The sequence below is a fragment of the Idiotropiscis lumnitzeri genome, chromosome 8, assembly GCF_059441095.1.
Source record: "Idiotropiscis lumnitzeri isolate Australia: NSW breed Sydney's pygmy pipehorse chromosome 8, RoL_Ilum_1.0, whole genome shotgun sequence".
Taxonomy (NCBI): Eukaryota; Metazoa; Chordata; class Actinopteri; order Syngnathiformes; family Syngnathidae; genus Idiotropiscis; species Idiotropiscis lumnitzeri.
The window spans coordinates 1,931,651-1,945,167 of record NC_142398.1 but is presented as its reverse complement, the minus strand read 5'-3'; positions in this window follow the sequence as shown (position 1 = coordinate 1,945,167).

Below are 13,517 nucleotides of genomic sequence, written 5' to 3'. Positions count from 1 at the left end.
TGCCGGCCTTATTTTCTCCCGAGGGAGCTAACGGTAGTGATTGTCACAGCTGTTTACATCCCTCCCGACGCTAGCACTAGCACGGCGCTCTCGCTACTCGCGTGCGTCATCAATAAACATCAGCGGGCCCACCCTGATGGCGTTCACGTAGTAGCGGGAGACTTTAATAAGGCCAATTTAAAGACTGTACTCCCAGAGTTTCACCAGCATGTCATGAGTGAATTACAGGACTGCTTTCATGACACAAACTGGGACCTCTTTGATCATCAGGACCTTGATGTCTACACGCATTGTGTACTGGACTACATCAAGTTCTGCATGGAAACTGTGTCCCAACATAAGACTATACGGACCTTCCCAAATGCGAAGCCCTGGATGTCCAGCAGGGTTCGCTCTCTCCTCAAGGCCCGTGACGCTGCCTTCAGGTCAGGTGACAAAGCCCAGTACAGGGTGGCTCGTGCTGACCTGAGCAAAGGCATCAAGCTAGCCAAGGCAACCTACAAGGGGAGGCTGGAGGCCCACCTTGCCAGTAACAGGCCACGGGAGGTGTGGCAGGGTCTACGGAGCATCACCAACTTCCGTGGCAGCAGCACGACCTCTGTAGACCCGAGTGCATCGCTGGCAGAGGAGCTTAACTGCTTCTTCGCTCGCTTTGACTCGCCCCAACCGTCACACCCCCGCACTTCAAGCTCCAACTCCCCCCCACTCATCGTAGAGGAACACGATGTGAGGCGCGCGCTCCTGGCGGTCAACCCCAGGAAAGCTACTGGACCCGACGGAATACCAGGCAAGGTCCTCAGAGCATGTGCCCACCAACTGTCACATGTTTTCTGCAGGATCTTCAACCGCTCCCTGGCTCAGGCAGTCATCCCCTCCTGCTTGAAAACTTCCACCATTATTCCTGTCCCCAAAAAGTCACCAGCCGTCCACCTGAATGACTACCGTCCTGTTGCTCTCACACCAGTAATTATGAAGTGCTTCGAGAGGCTGGTTCTCCAGCACATCAGGGACTGCCTTCCTCCCACTCTGGACCCCTACCAGTTTGCATACCGGGCTAACAGATCCACTGAGGACGCCATCGACACTGCTCTGCATGTTGTGCTGGGCCACCTGGAACGACAGCAGAGCTATGCAAGGATGCTCTTTGTGGACTACAGCTCGGCATTCAACACGATCATCCCAGACATCCTCATCGCCAAACTGGACACTCTCGGCCTCCCTGCCCTCACACGCATCTGGATTAAGGACTTTCTGACCAACAGACCCCAGACTGTGTTGCTCGGCCCCTACACGTCCTCCACCCTCATGCTGAGCACCGGTTCCCCCCAAGGATGTGTGCTGAGCCCTCTCCTGTACGCCCTCTACACCTACGACTGCAGCCCGGCCCACGGCAACAACACCATCGTCAAGTTTGCTGACGACACGACAGTGGTCGGTCTGATCTCGGAAGGTGACGAGACAGCCTACAGAGAGGAGGTAAAGAGACTGACAACTTGGTGCAAGGACAACAGACTGCACCTTAACTCTGCTAAAACAAAGGAGATTGTCGTCGACTTCAGGAGGAACAAGACGCTGCCGCCCCCCCTCTGCATCGAAGGCGTGTGTGTGGAGAGGGTCCACACGTTCAAGTTCCTGGGAGTACAGATCTCCGATGACCTTTCTTGGAGTCACAACACCACAGCAGTAGTAAAGAAGGTCCGCCAACGTCTGCACTTCCTGAGAGTCCTCAGGAAATTCAACCTGGACAGGAAGCTGCTGCTGGCCTTCTACCACTCGTCCATCGAGAGCCTGCTGACGTACTGTGTCTCCACCTGGTACAGCGGCTGCACTGAGGCGGACAGAGTGAGGCTCCAGAGGACAGTCAAAACAGCGCAAAGGATTATTGGCTGCCCTCTCCCCCCACTGTCGGACATCTACACCGCCCGGTGCCTCAGAAGGGCTCTCAACATCGTCAATGACAATACCCACCCAAACTCACACCTGTTCGACCTGTTGCCCTCTGGCAGGCGCTACAGATGCATCAAATCAAGGACCAATAGACTGAGAAACAGTTTCTTTCCCAGAGCCATCTCCATACTGAACTCTCACACACACACGAGACCACCCTAACCTCGCAAAACAGCATTGTGATGTGTTTCTATATGCCCTATTCAGCACTGAATTCCATTGCACTGTCTTCTTTATTTATCTAATTTATATATTTGTCTGTATTATTGTTGTATTGCACTGGAGAGGGGAGCCCTCTAATCTCGTTGCACACTTGAGTACAATGACAATAAAGGGATTTCTATTTCTATTAAAATCATTCCTGAAACACACAGGGAGCCAATGCAGCGATTTTAAAACTGGTGTAATATGTGCCTGCTCTCTGGTCCTCGTCAGCACCCGTGCGGCTGAATTCTGAAGTAGTTGTAGACTGGAAATACTCTTTTTGGGAAGACCAGAGAGCAGGGCATTACAATAATCTAAGCGGCAGGAAATAAAAGCATGCATCAGCACCTCCGTGTTAGCCTGATAGAGAAACGGGCGGACTCTGGCTATATTCTTAAGGTGATAAAAACCAATCATGGTTACATTTTTAATTTGAGGAATAAAACTGAGCTCAGAGTCAAAAATGACACCCAGGTTCTTCACAAGTTGTGATGATTTATAATCTTGTAGTTTTGGTAAAAGATTTTCTCTCTGACCTTCAGGACCGATAACTAAAACCTCTGTTTTGTCCCGATTGAGCTGTAGGAAATTCTCTACCATCCATGACTTAATATCTAAAATGCAATTTAAAAGGGTATCGATAGGCGTTGTGTCATCACGAGACGATACACAGATGTGTGTCATCAGCGTGGCTGTGGAAGCTGATGCCGTGTCTCCTAATGACATTCCCCAAGAAGAAGCATGTACAGATTAAAAAGTATTGTGCCTAAAATTGAACCTTGGGGAACCCCACATTTAATTTCATGGGTTTTGGAGGAACAGGTATCCATACTTACAAAGAAACGTCTCTCTGTGACATAGGAATAAAACCAGTTAAAAGCAGTACCAGAGATGCCCTGACCGTTTTAAAGGCAGTGGGGAAGACACTCGTCTGTAGAGAGTAATTAACTGTATTTAAAATCTGTTCCTCAAAAAAATACATAAAATGCCTTTAAAAGTTATGTGGGAATTCGATCTAAAAGGCAGGTTGTTTGATTCACCTGGGAGAAAACTCGACCAAGTGGCCTTGCATCAACCAGGGCAAAACTTTCCAGTGTTTCCTCTGGTAAAAATGACTGTCCAGCGTTAATAATACTTACATTTTGATGAGCTAAAAGACTGGATCTTATGTCATCGATTTTACTTGCGAAGTGTTCTGCAAAGTCCTCACAGAGAGCGTCTGTCGATATTTGTGAGGACTTTTTAAAATCAAAGCTTGTTAAAAGATCGAAGGTGGAGAAGAGGTGTCCAGGGTTGTTTTTATTAATTGTAATGAGATTTGAAAAATAAGACATTCTTGCCAGTTTGACTGTTATATTGTCGGAATTGAGTTGTTGACATATTTGATAATGAACTGTAAGTTTCCTCTTTCTCCACCTCCTTTCTGCACTCCTGCATTTTCCTTTTGATTTCTTAATTAAATAATTTCTCTACGGGGGTATCGTCTTGATTTTTATGGTTTTTGTTAAAAGTGGAGCAACCGAGTCAAATGTTGATTTTTAAAACCCTGTTAAAATGATCAACAATAAAATCAAAAGGTGCAGGTAAAATGTCAGCAGGAGTGCTCTTTAAAATCTCTATTTGCTGCCACCTCAGAAGTTTGGTAGCGTTTCCTCACTGTTCTCACTGGGGCTGCTTGTTGATTAAAACTGGCGATGTTAAAATATACACAGTAGTGGTCTGACACAGCCAGGTCAACAACAGAGGACACACCAACGGACAGGCCGTCATGTGTTGGTGCTTTTTAACCCCTATTTGTGTTTTTACTTTGTTTACTACTTGTACAGCATCCTTGAGTGTCCAGAAAGGCACTTCCGTGTCTAATTTATTATTATTATGATTATTATTATTATAAGGAGACTAGGATGTGGAATGAGGAGGTGCAGAAATGGATCTTGAGAAGCTTGTTAGCTAAGAAGAAGTGGGACAGCGAGAAGACTGAAGAAAGTAGACAGGAGTACAGGGACATGCATCAGAAGATGAAAGTAGAAGTGGCAAAGGTCAAACAAGGGGCTTTCGATGACTTGAATGAGAGGTGGGACAGTAAAGGAGGGAGACTGATCTATACAGGTTGGCAAGGAAGACAGACAGAGATGGGAAGGTCTTGCAGCAGGTTAGGGTAATACAGTAATACCCCGCTACTTCGCGGTTCACCTTTCGCGGCTTCAGTGCTTCGCGGGTCTAAAAAATATTCGGGGGCATTGTAGTTTCGCCGAGCGGCACGAGGGGGCGCTGGAGCGGTTAGACGGCCGGCGTGCGCCGAAGAGGAGAGTGGACGAAGAAGAGAGTGGACGAAGTAGAGCAAGTTCCCCCGGACACGATTGGTGGCGACGTTTCGCGCGGTTCGGACCGTACCAGAGTTCCGGCCGGCGTGCGTGGCAGTTAAGCCGTAGAGGAGCACCTTCCCCGGGCACGGGCGGTTCCAAGCGGCCCCTAAGTTTAACCGAATGGAAGCTCCGGAGGAGGAGCGCATGCTCGCGTCACAGTAAGCCGAAGAGGAGCACCTTCCCCGGGCACGGGCGGTTCCAAGCAGCCCCTAAGTTTACCCGAATGGAAGCTCCGGAGGAGGAGGACGGGCGTGTGTCACAGTTAAGCCGAATAGGAGCACCTCTTCCGCCCGGGCAGGAGCGGAGCGTGAGGCTGTCAGTTCTGAATGAATAAATAAATAAATGAAGAATGCTGTCATGGTTTGACAATTTGACATATTGGGTTCATAGCTGAAAGGAGAGAGGCACTCAGCTCAAGTGGATACAGAGAGGTTAATAAAGTTTATTTGGCAACTTCATCTCCCTTCTGTTCCTCGATGTTTTTCACACATTCCCTTTTATAACATCGAGGAATCAGATTACACTTCGAGAAATCAGATTACACTCAAGGGTGGTACAGTTCATCTTCTCAAAAGCTGGTTTAGTCCGGTTTATCATTGGCGTGCCGCCGTGAGTCGCAGCTGACTTTGACGTCAACATCTTCTATCAGGCTCCTCACGATGTTGTTTACTTCATCCTCACTTCTGAAGAAGTGCCACCGCCCTGCCAATTGCAGACACCTCCCTGCAGTAAAGGTGTCCTCCTGTATCTCCACTCAAACTGTAAACACTCAAGCATAGTCCACTTCACTAATTTGCAACATGTCCTGCGCACCATGCATTGAAATAATGCTGCGTCATGGCAAATGTATAATAACCTCTAAATATTATTCTAACATTCCCTCCTGTTTATTCTACATTTGCCCCAAAAATTATCATCAATGGAATTTCCAAAGATTTAATTCCATCAAATCATTAGCTTGATAGCAAATGTAAACCCCTCTATTTTTCTTTGTTTTACTTTAATGTGTTTGAGAGTTTTGGATTAACGAATAGGATCTCCTAGGTAAATTCAGTCATCATCATCAACTTGGTCATCAGTGTCTCCTCCATCACCAGTACCTCTGTAATTAATCAAAGGATATATTTCCTGTAGTTTGGAATTTGTTGGAGCGAGAGCTGTTGAGATAAGTCGGACAAGCAAAGCGCGAATGCAGGGAATACAACAACATCCACACAGTACAAGGATTGAGGTGAACATTGTTATAGAAATCATTACAGAAAATACCATATTTTTATATTTACCAAACGTTTTGTTCCACCACTCATCCCATGCAGAGGTAGTCACACCTGAGTGTTCCTTCATCTTACGGTTCAGGGTGCGCAAGCCTGCAATGGCTCTTGTGAGGGATCCTTCCGGAGAAGTGTTGTTAGGAATGAAAGTACAAGATTGGTCCCCAAACATGGCGCAAACCCCTCCTCTCTCTGCCAACAGCATGTCAACCGCGATGCGGTTTTGAAATGCCATGAGTGATGTTGCTGCCAATTGTTCTTTAATAGCTATAAATCCTTCTTCAGTGAAGTTCCCCAATCTTTGCACGTTATAGTGTATGTAATTTATTCGATCCACATTCTTATTCGGTGTAATCCAAAGAAGAATGGACTAGAACCCTGCTGCGATTTGATTTACCAATTTATACTCATCTGGTACGCCCCTTGGTTGGCCAATTGCATCCAAATAGGTCACATCACCATCCCTCCAGGAAGCACTTCGTCTTTTCCTGGAATAATAATAGTGGAATTTGTGGGCTTCAACTACTCTTTGAATGTCCCCTGCTGTGGATGGAAAATAGACACTGGTAAGAGAAGTGACACCAATGCACAAGTTCCAACTGCGCCCTTTAATGAATCAAATAATTTAGTACCCCCGCACCACCACCACACATCACTGCGTGGCAGTAGTGTACCTGCTTGGAGCAGAGTTGTTTTACACCACGCTGGTGATAAGCTTCCCACTCTATTTTGTGTTCCTGTGAGATTAACACAAGTAAAGTTAGCCACTGCCACATCGGTAGAAAAGATAGGCTTATCTTTTGTTGCCTTAGTCGCAGGGTACACATCATTCCAAGCAATGCAGTCCGCATTAGGTGTTAATTTCGTCATTACTTCTAAAAGGCATGTTGATAAAGATAAAGATAAATATGTCCTTTATTAGTCCCACAATGGGGAAATTTGAAGTGTTACAGCAGCAAAGATATAGATCACACAGAGTCGGCGGCGTAATGTAGCCGTTAATGTATAACATTAGCAGCAGACATTCATAAAAAGCATGCAAATATACACAGTATAAACGTATCTAAGTGTAAGGAAACACTCCTAATGCCGGTCCATTATACAGAGGGGGAAACGCTGTCATGATAAAAACTACTGAATGATTGAAAATACTGAAATGATAGAAAATACTGCAATGATAAAGATATTACACTGATAAAAGTACTGTAATGGTGAGAGTACTGAAATGACAGGAAAGTACTGCAATTATAGAAAATACTGCAATGATAAAAGTACTGTAATGGTAAAAGTACTGCAATGATAAAAGTACTATAATGGTAGAAGTACTGCAACGATGGAAAAATACTGCAATGATGAAAGTATTGTAATAGTAAAAGTACCGCAATGGTAGGAAATACCGTAATTATAAAAGTACTGCAATGATAAAAGTACTGTAATAGTGAACATCCTGCAGTGGTAGAAATACTACAGTGATAGATGTATTGTAATAAGAATACTGTAATGGTAAACAAAATACATCATTGGTCGATGTTTAAGTACACCCTTGGCTGAAAGTACAGTAGTAGTGTATATTGCATCCTAGGACTGCACAATTGCACTAATGCCCTCCTGTTTGTAGGCCTGACCCAATGTTCTTGTTAAAAAGTCTGACAGCAGTCGGCAGGAAGGAGCGGCGAAATCTCTCTTTGGTACAGCGAGGGTGTAAAAGTCTGTCACTGAAGGAGCTGTAAAGTGTTCTCAGAGTGTCATTGAATGGGTGGGCTGGTTTGTCCAGCATTGATGACAGTTTTGCCGTCATCCTCCTGCCCCCCACTGAGTCCACAGAGTCCAGGGAGCAGCCCAGGACAGAGCTGGCCCTCCTCACCAATTTGTCCAGTCTCTTTTTGTCTCGGCCCGAGATGCCTCCTGCCCAGGAGACCACTCCATAGAAGATGACTGATGAAACCACCGAGTCATAGAAGTTCCTGAGGAGTGTTCCCCGAACGCCAAAGGACCTCAGCCGCCTGAGTAGGAAGAGTCTGCTCTGACCCTTCCTATAGAGAGCGTCTGTGTTGTCGCTCCAGTCCAGTTTATTGTTCAGATGAACACCCAGGTACTTGTAAGTTGAGACCCTGATGGAAGAGCTGCTGGAATTACTCGTAGCAATGGTCTCGGACCTATGCATGAAAAACAGCTTTTAGTGCAACTAAAACTACACAGCACAAAATCTCAATTTTTATCCACGCGAAAATCATGTCAACCGAGAGACCCCTAATAGGGTAGGGTGGCTTATAGTTCTTCACTGGCCTAAAATGTTTTCAGATCCTATTGATCTGCTCCCACCTAGTCACCAGACTTGCCTACCTTTCCCTTGTCGGGTGTCTGAGTTGAGATGACTTTTTTACAATGCACAAGGTGTATGTTGCTTGGGGAAACTGTCCTCGTTTTGGGCTTATGTTTCCCTGAGAATTGTGTCGAGCACAGATCATACAGGATCTACAAAAAATCTTTTTGAGAGTAAATTAAAGCCATATGTTTTATAAAATTGGTTTATCTGTCCTACCATCCCTCCTGTTTGACACGTGTGACACACCAAGTGTCAATATAGCAACCCATCGAAAAAGATTTTTTAGAAGAATCGATTTCTTATCTGAACTGACATATATGCCATTAGTCAAAGTAGCTCCTTTTCTAGCCATAGTTTTGCTCTTGCATAAGACTCTGTTGTTGCATGTCTAAAAGGATGTTGTCTCGCAGAACGTTATCTATCAGCGCACACACAGCCACACCTATGAATGGTTTGGTAGCTGCTTCTTTTGCTGTCTTATCTTTCCTAAAGTAATGTCATCAGTACCCACAGTATGTGCGGAACATTTACTTATTGCAATTTGGTTTTGCTATTTCTATATCTAGTTTCCGTCTTAGTGCCATTGCCATCCAAAATTTTGTATCTTCATATCCGTCTTCATTCATCTTTTTTACATTATTCTTTCGTTTTATTTTCATTTTATCTTGTAAGTCGACTATTTTTTGTGTATTAAGCTGACCAGCAAATTTATATTTTGTTATCCATGAGTTTAAATGTTTTACTTTTTCTGGACATTGGCTTTCTATAAATTTCCAGTCCTTACACGTCAATTGTTGTTTCGGATCCTTTTTGTTAGCTTTTTTACTGATTCCAAAATGAGGTTGCAAGCCTCCATGCACACTTTTCCATTCACACTGTTTTTTCTTTTTTTCTCTTTTCAAACGCGCGTAGGATACACCCTGTTATCCTCTATCAGTTTTATAGACTATCTCTGTCTCTTCACGTAACATTGACTAGTATTCTTATGGTTTTACACTTACTCTGTCTAGTCCTATATCCACGGAATTTAACTACTAATTTGCAGAGGAGTCCGCCCTCCTGTTTATGCGGAATTTAACTACGTAACTTCACATGCACACATTCATCCCATTCGGAAATGACTGACTTACCAAAGATGAGCTGAGTGTCTCCCTCCGCAGCTTCCCTTCAACCTTCAGTATCCAGCCGCAGAGCCGAGGATCAGGTCCAAAAAAAGAATAGTAATCCTCGTCGTGGCCACGATTGTCCCCGGTCGTCGGCTCCGCCCCTGGACACCTCCAGTATGTTGGGCTCACAGCTTCGAAGGACCAATTTTATGTCAGGTTCGCCAATTTGACATATAGGGTTCATAGCTGAAAGGAGAGAGGCACTCAGCTCAAGTGGATACAGAGAGGTTAATAAAGTTTATTTGGCAACTTCATCTCCCTTCTGTTCCCCGATGTTTTTCACACATTCCCTTTTATAACATCGAGGAATCAGATTACACTTCGAGAAATCAGATTACACTCAAGGGTGGTACAGTTCGTCTTCTCAAAAGCTGGTTTAGTCCGGTTTATCATTGGCGTGCCGCCGTGAGTCGCAGCTGACCTTGACGTCAACATCTTCTATCAGGACCCAGCACGATGTTGTTTACTTCAGACTTCGATGCCAACTTTTACTATCAGGCTCCTCACGATGTTGTTTACTTCATCCTCACTTCTGAAGAAGTGCCACCGCCCTGCCAATTGCAGACACCTCCATGCAAAGTAAAGGTGTCCTCCTGTATCTCCACTCAAACTGTAAACACTCAAGCATAGTCCACTCCACTAATTTGCAACATGTCATGCGCACCATGCATTGAAATAAAGCTGCGTCATGGCAAATGTATAATAACCTCTAAATATTATTCTAACAAATGCCACCTTTCATTTCACTGTCATGATCCGTGCCTGTCATGCCGCGTGTGTTTTTGTTTTTTCAGCTGTGTGGGCGTTCCTCCAGCGATCGTCTCGCGCCATGCCGTCAGCTGCTGCGAGACGCGCTGATTACACTGACTATATTGTGATTATAATAAATATCTTTGTATCACCACCTTTTTTCCCATGTCTGCGTTTGGAGAGTCCTGCTCAATCCTCCAGCTCTGCTGGAGGATCATAACATTCCCAGGGGACACCGGACGGCGTACCAGCAGGTAAAAGTCGAAGTAATTAAATAAATACAAAAAGAAGTAATTGAATAAATACGAAAATAATGGCTGGGGAATAAAAAATAAGTTTTAATAATTTTTTTTTTTTTTTGTTATAACATGAATTTCACTCGCTCTCTCTCTACCCATATATATATATATATATTTAGAATTAGAAATATATATATATATATATTTTTTTTTTTAAGCATTTTTGAAGGTGCGCCACTACTTCGCATATATATATATATATATATATATATATATATATATAGGTGTGAAGTATATATATATATTTTATTTTTTATTTATTCATTTTTTTTGAAGGTGCGCCGCTACTTCGCGGATTTTCAGTTTTCGCGGGTGGTCTCGGTCCCCATTAACCGCGATAACCGGGGTATTACTGTAAAGGATAGGGATGGAAGTGTGTTGACAGATTCCAGTAGTGTGATGGGAAGATGGAAAGTGTAATAAAGATAAAGATGTCCTTTAATAGTCCCACAATGGGGAAATCTGCTGTGTTAAATCAGCAAAGATATAGATCACACATAGGCGGCGGCGTAATGTAGCCGTTAATGTATAACATTAGCAGCAGACATTCATAAAACGCATGCAAATATACACAGTATATGCACAGATCCCCATGTATATACACACGTACATCCCACAACATATACAAGTGTAAGGAAACACTCCTAATGTCTGTCCATGGTACAGAGAGGAAATAAATAATAATGCAAGTACTTTGAAGAGTTGATGAATGAGGAAGATGAAAGAGAAGGAAGTGTAAAAGAGGTGACTGCCGTGGACCAGAAAGTACCAAAGATCAGTAATGATGAAGTGAGAAGGGCATTGAAGAGGGTGACGAGTGGAAAGGTACTCGACCCTGATGATATACCTACGGAGGTATGGAAGTGTCTCGGAGAGGGAGCTGTAGAATTTCTGACTGGGTTGATCAACAGGATCTAAGATAGTGAGAAGATGCCTGAGTAATGGAGGAGATGTGTGCTGGAGCCTATTTTTAAGAACAAGGGAGATGTGTACAGAGTTGTGGCAACTACAAAGGAATAAAGCTGTTGAGCCACACAATGAAGCTTTAGGAAAGAGTAGTGGAAGCTCGACTGAGGGTAGAGGTGAACATTTGTGAGCAGCAGTATGGTTTTATGCCAAAAAGGAGTACAAGAGATGCATCATTTGCCTTGAGGATGTTGATAGAGAAGTACCGAGAATGTCAGAAGGAACTGCATTGTGTCTTTGTAGATCTGGAGAAAGCCAGATGACAGGGTGCCCAGAGAGGAACTGTGGTTTTGTATGCGGAAGTCTGGAGTAGCAGAGAAGTTTGTTCAAGTGGTGAACGACATGTATAAGGACTGTCAGACAGTGGTGAGGTGTTTTGTAGGTGTGACGGAGGAGTTCAAGGTGGAGGTGGGACTAGATCAGGGATCAGCTCTGAGTCCCTTCTTGTTTGCTATGGTAATGGACAGGATGACAGACAAGGTTAGACAGGAATCTCCATGGGCTATGATGTTTGCAGATGACATTGTGATCTGTAGCAAGAGCAGGGAACAGGTGGAGGAGAATCTGGAGGTTTGCCCAGGAAAGTTGGGGAATGAAGATTAGCCGTAGCAAGACGGAGTATCTCTGTGTAAATGAGAGAGACCTAAGTGGAAGAGTGAGCCTATAGGGAGAAGAGACCAAGAAGGTAGAGGAGTTTTTAAAGTCAGAAAGGCCAGACTGAGATGGTTTGGACATGTCCAGAGAAGAGATAGTGAGTATATTGGAAGAATGATGCTGCGTTTCCAAATGCCAGGCAAGAGGTCTAGGCCTAGTCAGTCTTTGTCAAATTTTTCTGTGGATGATCCATGGCCAACGTAGACGCCCAAATAAAGGTTCTTCCAGGAATCCCGCTTTTTCTAAGTTGTATCAATCAGAACCTGTACCCTTAGTGTCCACTCCTGAACCCTTCCCCTCAGACCCTTACTTGGGTCCCCGGTTGCCTATTTACACAGGGTGGCCGACGGAGACTCCCAAGTAAACATTCTGGTTCCTCCCCTAAGCCCATGTTTTCCAAGTTGCGTCATTCCAAACCGGTTCCCAAGTCACTTCAATCCCTGCCTTTCTCCTCACCTCATCCACTGCGTACTTCCGCGGCCTCCCACCAACCTTCCTTCAGCTACGCAGGCACCGCAGCTGCCCTCCAACCTTCCTCCGGCTGCTCAAACCCTGTGGCCAGCATCCGACCTTGCCCCTGTAGTGGAAGCCCTGCAGCCACGCTCTGACTCTGCTCCTTTGGCCGCCCTCTGGATCTTTTCTAGCAGCACAGCCGTGCGGCCTCCCTCTGACTCTGCTCTGATGACACAATCCCTGCGGCCGCCCGCAATTCTAGTATGGCCTCCAGACAGCCACTGGATTGGCCTCGCCAAGACATTATTGTCCGTCGTCCGGGATGGCCACCAGACTGGCCGCCTCAAGACCCTCTCTTCTGGCCTCCAGGTCGCCCACCGGACTGGACCCACCAAGATCCTCTCTTCTGGGCCTCCATGTCGTCCACCGGACGGGACTCACCAAGACCCTCTAGTCTCGCCTTCCCTGATAGGTCAATAGTTTTGGTGAGTTACTTTAATTCTTTTAGTTTTGGACTTGGGTTTATTGTTTTAGATTTTGACATGTTTAGTTTCTGGAGGGGGGGGTGCTGTTGTGACATTAATGTATCAGTTTCTGTTCAGTTGCTATGGTCCTTTTATGCTTTGTTCTTTTATGATGTCATATAGGCTTGATGCTTTAGAGTATTTAAGAGGGAGTTACTCAGTGACACATTGTCAGTACGTCAAGCTTTCCTTGAGTGAGGATCTCAGCTTTCTTCCATGTGTTCTGAATCCAGGCCTGCTTGTTGTTACTTGGAATTTTTGTATATAAAGACTTTTTCGTCACCACTTCCGTCTCCTTTCTGCTTCTGGGTCCGAATCCCGATCCTCACGTGACATCATATGCTAAACTCAAATGGAAAACGGCCATTTTTAATTTCCTTTTAAAATTTCCCCCATTCATCTTAAGATGTTTAAGATGAAAAGTTATTGAAATCTTTTTTTTTCATCTGACTATATTATGGGGACGGAGCATTACTCTTTGTAATTTATAATTCCTTCTTAACGCAGGACTTCAGAAAACGTCTTTTTAGCCATGTGATAAACTTTTCAGAAAGTCCACCATTTTGAATTTACGTTGGATTTTTTTCACAA